The sequence below is a fragment of the Pteropus vampyrus genome, unplaced genomic scaffold, assembly GCF_000151845.1.
Source record: "Pteropus vampyrus isolate Shadow unplaced genomic scaffold, Pvam_2.0 Scaffold131, whole genome shotgun sequence".
Classification (NCBI taxonomy): Eukaryota; Metazoa; Chordata; class Mammalia; order Chiroptera; family Pteropodidae; genus Pteropus; species Pteropus vampyrus.
Window position 1 is genome coordinate 553,347 of NW_011888912.1, and position 8,232 is coordinate 561,578.

Consider the following 8,232-nt stretch of genomic DNA (forward strand, 5'->3'; position numbering starts at 1 on the left):
TTCTCCTGCCACCACAGAACAGCTGGCCCAAAGTCAGGTTGTCCCGAAACCATTATCTTGTATTTTTCCTGGGGAGACCTTAAATGTACGATCCGCTAAATCACATCTTTTCAGAACCGGAAAGCAACTCTAAACTGGCCTCCGTTTGCTGTGAGAATGAACTGGAGCCCAGGGACGTAAAGTGGCTGAGCCAGTGCTGCCCCGAGCACTGCCCTCGTGGGGGTCCCGAGGGGAGACACCCGCTGCTTTTTCCTCCTGGACCCGCAGGACCTCGCTGTGTCCACGGTGTATGCTCGGGGCACGTCTGCCGATAGCGTGGTGACATCATGCCCCTGGTCGCCCAGGTCAGGTCAGCACGTGTTTGAGTGGCTGGTCGTCGAGTGGCGTTGCTGTCGCCTCTGAAATGAGGAGCATTGGGCGTGCTGCTGTGTCCCAGCTGGGCTGAAGGGGCGGACATCACGGTCCCGGGGCCGGGCCTGGGAAGGAGGCCATGGGGGCAGTAGAGAGGACGGGAAGGCCAGGAAGGTCGCGCGTGGTCGCAGGGTCGTCTGGTCGGCATTCCCTCAGTACAGAGCTCGTCGTATATTCGCCTCAACTGCTGAGAGGCAGCCTGCGTTGCTGTTGGTCACTTCGGTGTGTCGAAGCGTGTCCTCGCGCGTGTGCCTGCAAGGTGGGGCCGCCCCCTCTCCGGCCAGTTTCTCTAATTCTTCCTCCCTCTGTGATTCGGCTGGCACGGTCGGTTCTGTTTCCTTTATTTCTGTGGCCGGGCCTCTCTGTGTCAGTGACGATCCGGCCTTACAAAGCAGAATGATGAGAGATGAATCAAATTAATGCCAAAGGGCTTATTGCCCAATTCCTTGAAATAGTTATGTCTGTTTGTACATCGAGCATAATTTTTACAACATCTGTATAGCTATTCAAAACTATATGGGTGGCTTTTTTGCCTCTACCAGGATAGGTTGTATTTTCCAGTCATTTGTCCTTCTATTGTGTTTCTCAAGCTGTAGTTCTCGGAGTGCCTGTGTCAGAGATTCTGATTCGATAGGGACAAGCAGTGGCATTTAAAAACGAGTGTCCCGGATGATTTTCAGACGGGTTTGGAAAGCTACTGGTCCGTGATGGTAGCGACGTGGTGCAGGGGATTCTAATGCAGGTGTCGCTCAGGGCACACTATGCAATGCCACATGGTCTTTTAAAAACATGTATTTTAATTTAAAAAACTATTGTTTTTTTTTTTTTTTTTATAAAGAGAGCCCATCCCTGCTGCTCCCGCCGTTTCTGGGCAGGGGGTCAGCCTTGGAGGCGCGCGAGCCCGCGATTCTGCCTGTCCTAGCATTTGTAACCGGCCGCCTTGCTCAGACGGCGGGCAGGTGTCTTCGAAACCACTGTTATAAATCAGTTTAAATCAGTTAGATAAGGAAGTGTAAATATTCGATAACTAATAGGTGAGTAGTCACCGAAGAGAAAGCTCCACTTTGAACAAGTGAAAGAACACGACGCATCTCAATGTCGGCCTGAGTTCCCGGCCTCCGGTCCTCCCCCTCTGGGCTCCCCCTGTGGGCGCCCCCTGTGGGCGGCTCGCTTCGTTTTTGGTGTTTCTGCACTATTTCTCTCAGCGCCTTGAGCACTTACACGTCCCCTCCCCGAGGTGGCTGGCAGTCCCCATCACCTGGAGTCTGTCTGCAGCTCTGCCTGGCGAGGCCTGGCTGCACCCAGCCTTCGCGCCCTGCAGTTCTGGCCATGGGGACAGTGTGCCCCTCGTGCTGGGTGCCCGTTCCTTTTCCCACGGCTGTCTTATTTCCATTGGTAACAAGTGACTGCTCCGGTCCCTTGTAACCTTCCCGTCAGTGGGCACAGAACTGTACGTGTGAGGCGCCTTCTCTGTCGCAGGGAGACCCGCCTGTTTTAAAGCTGCTTTTTCCTGGAGATGTTGCTGTTGCCTGTTTCCTTAATTTGGAGCTGATCCGTCACCTCGGGCCCCCCTTCCCCCTCTCCCCCCTTTTTTTAATAAGAAGAAGCTCTTGACGAAGAAGATTTTGATGTCCTGGATGACGTCCAGGTTCATTTTATATCTTTTCAAATGCCAGCCCCAGGGTCCGGCTCTGAGTGTGACCTGAGGGAAGTCCCCAGAGGTCATTTAGAGAGTGGGGTGTCTGGCCTGGGAGTGAGCGTTGCTGGTGTGACGGATGCTACGGTCCTGGGCTGTCCTGAGCTTCGGAGGGCGCTGGGTCAGAAACGCTGGGACTCTCGTCCTGGCGCGTGGTCCCTGGTGAGGCAGTGCCACCGCTCCTGGCCTTTTTGTCCGTGTCTTGGGCTGCCATCCTGAGTGTCAGAATTTCCCCAGTGAGACACGCATGTCCGTTTTCTTCCTGGTGAGCTTTGTGGGGTATTTGCATACGCTGTTCAAAAGAGGACCCAGCCGACTGCACAGCGTTTGGTGTTAAGGTCAGTGTCCCGTCAAGGTCAGCGTCCTCTGAACTCGGAAGCCGCACTTGACTGAAAGCAGAGGGCCAGCCCGTTCGTGCTCCGGGGACTCCCGGCGGCTGGCGGGTGCGTGTGCTGCGGTTCTGTTCACCTCACGCGCCTTCCTTCTCTGTTGGTTCCTTAGCTGTGCTCCCCGCTTTCCCGATGGGCCCCGTCCATTCACAGGTCGAAGAAAGATGGGGGGCGTTGGTAGGTAGCTGAGAGTGAGTAAACAAATAATCTGAACAACACCTAGCTTTATGCTTTTGAAAACATTTCAGCTTTTGTGACTGGCGGAGCTGGGGGCACAGGAACAAGCGACACCGTGCCGTGTTGCCTGGCCGGCCCTTTCCATCGGCTCTGCGCGGGACCCGATGCTTTCGGCCTTGACCCTGACCTACCTTTCCAGGTTCATGTCTTCACCCTTCCCTCCACTTCAGTCATATCTGAGCGCTTACCGTTTTCTGGTAAATGCGGGCCCTTTCTGGCTCCCCGCTTTATCTTTTCTCGCTGCTTCTAGGGCCTGTTTCCCACACTTCAGCTCTTCATCCTCAGTGCATTAAAACGGCCTCCATTAAGGCTCTGCGCCAGAATCGCAAAGGAATGTAAAGCAGTCTTCCTCTGCTGCTCCGGGCCTGTAGTGCTTACCGACTTGTCCTGTAGTTGTGCTTGTCTCAGCGTCCTTCCTGGATCGGAAGCTGCTGGAAGGTATGAATCACGTCCTGTACCTCTCGGTTTCCTGTAAGGCCGTTCTTGTCGGAGCTGGCCACTCGGCCTGGCAGGTGACTGCAGCCCAGCGATGGTCCTGGGCAGAAGGTCTGGGCAAATCTCGGCAGTGAGAGAATGCCCAGGACGTTGAGCAGCTGCTTACAGGGAAGGGTAGGATGGGTGCCAGACACACACCCCTGCGAGGGCCGTGGACAGGACCTGGTGTGAGGGGGCCTCGCGTGGGACACAGATAAAGGTCTGATCAGCGGCCGGTCGCTGTCAGGGTATTTGGAGGCCCCGTCTGAGAACCGGGCTTTGTGTCTGATTTCTGAGTTTCAGGTCCTGAACGACCTGAGTGCCCAGTGAGATGAGAACCAGGACTGTGGAAAGCAGGGGTACCAGCCATGAACTTGGGAATGGGGAGGGCATGGAGTCAAGACAGACGCGTTTGGGGCTTGGGCAGCAAGGAACCAAGAACTGAATTCTTGAAACTAGGACGTGAGGTTAAAGCAGGGTGAACAGTCACATTTAATCGATTTGAAGCTGACTCATTGAACTGTTCATCATCTATCGCGCGTATTCCCGTTCCTTAGAGGCTGGGCCATCCCTAGTTCACGTCTAGTGGTCTGGCTTTCCTAAAGGGGTGCCAACCTCTCTGCACGTAAAAGATGCTTATTTGCCAAATTAATTCCATTTTGACGTTCTAACGAGCCCTTCACGAAGAAAACATCAAACCGAGTTACGCAGGAAATAACTAGCTTATACTCGAAATCATCCCCTTTTTAAGAATAATTGCTTATTGCAAATTGATGGGAGATTATTCTGTGATTTGTAGCCATCAAATGCTGGCTCGGAGAAAGGTTGTCCCACTCCAAAGTAGATACATTTTATTTAGTATCTTTTCATAGTTTTCATTGCTACAAGTTTAAAAGAACAACTGCAATGTCAATAATTATCTTTAAAAACAAAGTACTTACGAAGGGCCTGTGCCAAACGGGCCGAAGATACAATGTATCTTCCTGAGTCCAGGAAGAAGCTTACAGGAGATTAACCTGGGGGGTACCCAAGGTTGCATTCGGAAGGCCTTGAACCCTGTGCTGAGGAGACTTACCCTCTCCTCTCCTGGGAGATGATCGAGAAGAGTTGCTTGTACCTTCGTGTTTTTAAATGTCGATTTCAATAGCAATAAAAGCTGTAGTACTTTGATATCTCCTCATCTGGTTCTTAGTTAATGGTGAATCAGGAACCAGCACGAAAACAGATTTGCAATTATTCTATGGGGGCCTCGGGTAGATTTGTTAAAAAGTGGATTAAGATAAATTTGGATTATGAGATGTATGAAGAAATTAAGTTTAGACTTGAGAATTTAGACTTTAGGATACTATAGTATAGTTTAAAACTACCAAGAATTATCAATTATCTAGTCTAAGACACTGATCACGAATAAATAAGTTTTCAGTTTTTTCGTGAGGCCTCTCAGGTCTCATGGGAAATCCTAGGTAGCTTCATCAGCCTAACATTATGTTTGTTACTCCTACTATTAATTTAAAATAATAACCTTATTCTTCGGATGCTATCTCTGTAGACTTGTAGCTTCCCATGGTGAGTGTGCCCCAGTGAGCACACCTGTTTGCAGTACACACGTCTGTGTGTGAGACGATGCGTGCACACAGCATCTGTGTACAAAAGACCGAGAGGCAGGGCATGCTGACGCGGGCCACGGTGAAGCACTTCGCCAGGGTTTGGTGACACTTTGCTTGGCAGCTGCCCCGGTGAACTTGGCATAATCCAGTCAAAGACCAGCTCAGTTCTGTGATGTCAAGAAGAACATAACAGCGATTGGATTTCGTTTCTCAGAAGTAAATTTTAAAGCATAAAATATAACCATGATTTGCCTTGTAAGTAAATACATTGAAAATACATCGAGGACCATTTGGGGTAACTATGGATTAGTGGCTTTGACGTGTTTGTTTTTTCCCTGTCTTAAGTTTCTCTTCATTATGATTTGTGTTCGAAGCCTGCGCAGGGAGGAAGATTAAGCCAAACCAGAGACCTGGCTATTGTTCTTCTTTGTGTTTTACGGGAAGGATGGGCAGGCGGAGGGAGAAGGCAGGGGCTTCAGCAGAAGTTAGAAAATACAGTAGATCTGTTTTGTTAAACATCGATTATGTCCTGCCAACCTAATTTTCCATTAAATAGATTGTCATCGTGACTAGCTCTGATCCTAAGAATGTCACGAGGGCCTGGCTTCGTGGAGGAGCTCGCTGGCAGGGGCACCGGAGGACTGAGCTGCGGCGTGATGATCCCGCTTTGCCCTGGCCTCCCTTCCCTGTCTAGTTTTAGGGGCATCGTGAGAGGGAACTTATAGGAAATCTTTTAAAACTATGTTCTGGTTTACTGTAAGCCTCATCAAATAAGGGATTGGCAAGGTTAGGAATAGTTAGTGCATAGATCAGGGTGTGCGGCCAAGTCCATCACTGATAGGTGTGTGAAACCAATGAATAAACTGAGCATTGATAAGCTTTCTTATAAGGGTAGAATGTAAAATCATGAGCCAATTCAGAAAAACCTATTACATTTTTCTTTATTTTATGTAAATGAGAAATGTTTTTTTTCCTGATGATTTTCTGTTAGTAAGGACTTGTTACAGACCAAAGGCTGTTAAACAAATGACCTCACAATAAATAATTCATACTAACGAAAGCGTTCCCGAGGACCAGCCTGTGTTCCATAGGGCCTCGTCAGCTTGGTCGTGCTAGAAGTCACTGCTATGAATTATTCAGTACGACACGTTCAGGAGAATGTGTCTTACGATCGGGTTTGGACGATGGGTCCGAGCTGTTTATCTTGGCTCCTTCTGTGTGTCGGTCTTTCTCTGTGGATGGTTCTAGTTCGGTCGCTGTGATTTTTCCCGTGTTACCGCTGGATGGTTTGGCTTTAGCTGCTGCGTGAGTGGCTGAGTGATGAGCAGAAGCGTAAGGGACACCCCGTTCGTAGCAGGGCCCCGTGCCCCCAGCGAGCCTGAAAAACAAGGTCTCTCCGGAGCTTCCTGGGCGGCCTCCTCCCAAGGGGCCAAGTCCATCACTGATCCTTCACACCTGCACAGGGCGATTCTGTAAAGATAAGCGGAGGGATAGTATATATGGCAGAATGCTCCCTGCATCTGTGACCGAGATGACGGGGTGACCCTCGCTCTGTCATCATGCTGCGCTCTGCGAACCTGCCTTCATCGGGGGTTGAGGCCGCGTGGGTTGGCGCAACTGGCCTTGACGCATTCAAACGTGGGTGCTTGTGCGAACTTGAACCAGGTCCTGATGGTTAGACCTGTATTCTTTATAGCCTCTTGTTTTCCAAATTTGCTTGTACAGCAAGTATTTGTTGGACCTTAAAATGTACTGGAGATAAAGAAAAAATGAAGAAACAGACTCTGCCCACATGGTGATTTCTAGTGAGTTAATGGGCAGAGGGACAGGTCGCTGATTCAGTAAAGTACACAAGGACAAACACGGAGGTGTGCTACGAAGGCCACCAGGGTACGAAGCAAGGTCGTCCAGGTGGCTTAGCCGAGGAGGATGTGTCAGCAAGATGGCGCTGCCTGTGTCAGGGGCACGTGGGTGTGACACAGCCTGGCATTGGGGGGAAGTGTGAATGGTTCATTGGAGTCAGAATATAGGACTTAGTCTATGGCCACGCCACCCTGAACAAGCCCGATCCTGTCTGATCTCGGAAGCTAAGCAGGGTCAGGCCTGGTTAGTACTTGGATGGGAGACCACCTAGGAAGACAGGTGCTGTAGGGGTAAAAAGTAAAAAATAAGGGATTGTAAGCTGACAACGTCCTTGCAATCTGTGAGGTCAACCAAGGATTGTCTTGCCTCAAAAACAAATAAAGAAAGGAAGAAAGAAAAAAGAAAGAAAGAATATAGAACTCATGGGGCAAAGTGCTGGGAATTAAGGAGCAAGGCTAAAGAAACCGTGCTTCACTCATTACAGGCTTTAAGCAGGAGTGTGTCATCATTAGGTTTCCATTTTAGAGAGGTTATTCTGGGGAGTGTATACAGTAGGAATTACATGGTCGAAGTCAGGAGCAATGACTGATTGGTCATTGTCGTAGCAAGATTCACGACGGTCTGGGGTGAGTGGGCTCAGGATTGGGAGGTGGAGTTAATAGGAGCTGGTGACTTACGTGGAGGTGAGGGAATAACGGACTGGTGTGGCCTAGGAACTCTCTGGGGTGACTGGGTGGCAATGACATTCACTAAGGAAGGGGTACAGAGTAGAAGGGATTTGAGGTATTCCACGGATTCTAGACATTACTGGTTTGGCTGCCAGCCAGGCGGAGGGATCCAGTCGAGGTGGAGATTCTGGAAGTACCGCTTCATAAATCATGAGTATGTGGGAGCTGGGGTATGAGCCAGCCAAAAACGCATGGTTATTGATTTAAATAATCAAAGGACTAACCATTTAAATGAACCCTGAACAAGAGAATCAGCAGAATTGCTTGTATTTTGTGTGGAAATGGGAAGCAAAAGCAGAAACACATTTCTTGATCATGCCTTTGTAGTGTAATTCACATTGCTAGCTTGATTTATTTCAACCAGTAGTCAGCGGTAGTCAACACAGACACAGTTCTGAACCAATAATTGTTCAAAGCAAGTCTCCAGAACTAGTATCTAAACCCAAGAAATTGGAAGGGATCAAAGCGTTCTCTTTAACATCACGAAATGGATACTAGAAGTCATGGAACAATGACTTCAGGTCTGCGGAGAACAAAACAGGGCTGTGGCTAAAAAATTATATACACAGCCAAATGATTGTTCCTGTGTGATGGGAGGGAAGGTCGTTTTCGATTTTTAAGGGTTAGAGAAAATGTATTGCATGTGCGCCCTTTAAAAAAATTACTTATGGCATAAAAGTCAAAAGGAAAGAGTTTGGGAAAGGGCCGTCTTTGTTCAAAAGCTCTGGAAATAAGCATCGAGACAAAGTAAATGTGGAAGCAAGACGAAACAGTTGTGCAAAGTGGGAGTAGTGCAGAATCCAGCAGTAAGGGAGGGCGGCAGCCCC

General features: G+C 49.3%; 1 protein-coding gene and 1 pseudogene across 6 annotated transcripts in view; both read left to right on the plus strand.

The window, feature by feature from the left end:
* Positions 1-8,232, plus strand: part of NEK7 (NIMA related kinase 7) — a 103,662-nt gene that overhangs the window by 9,824 nt on the left and 85,606 nt on the right. The gene's annotated exons all lie outside the window — the stretch shown is intronic.
* On the plus strand, positions 6,851-6,968 carry LOC111744297 (annotated as a pseudogene).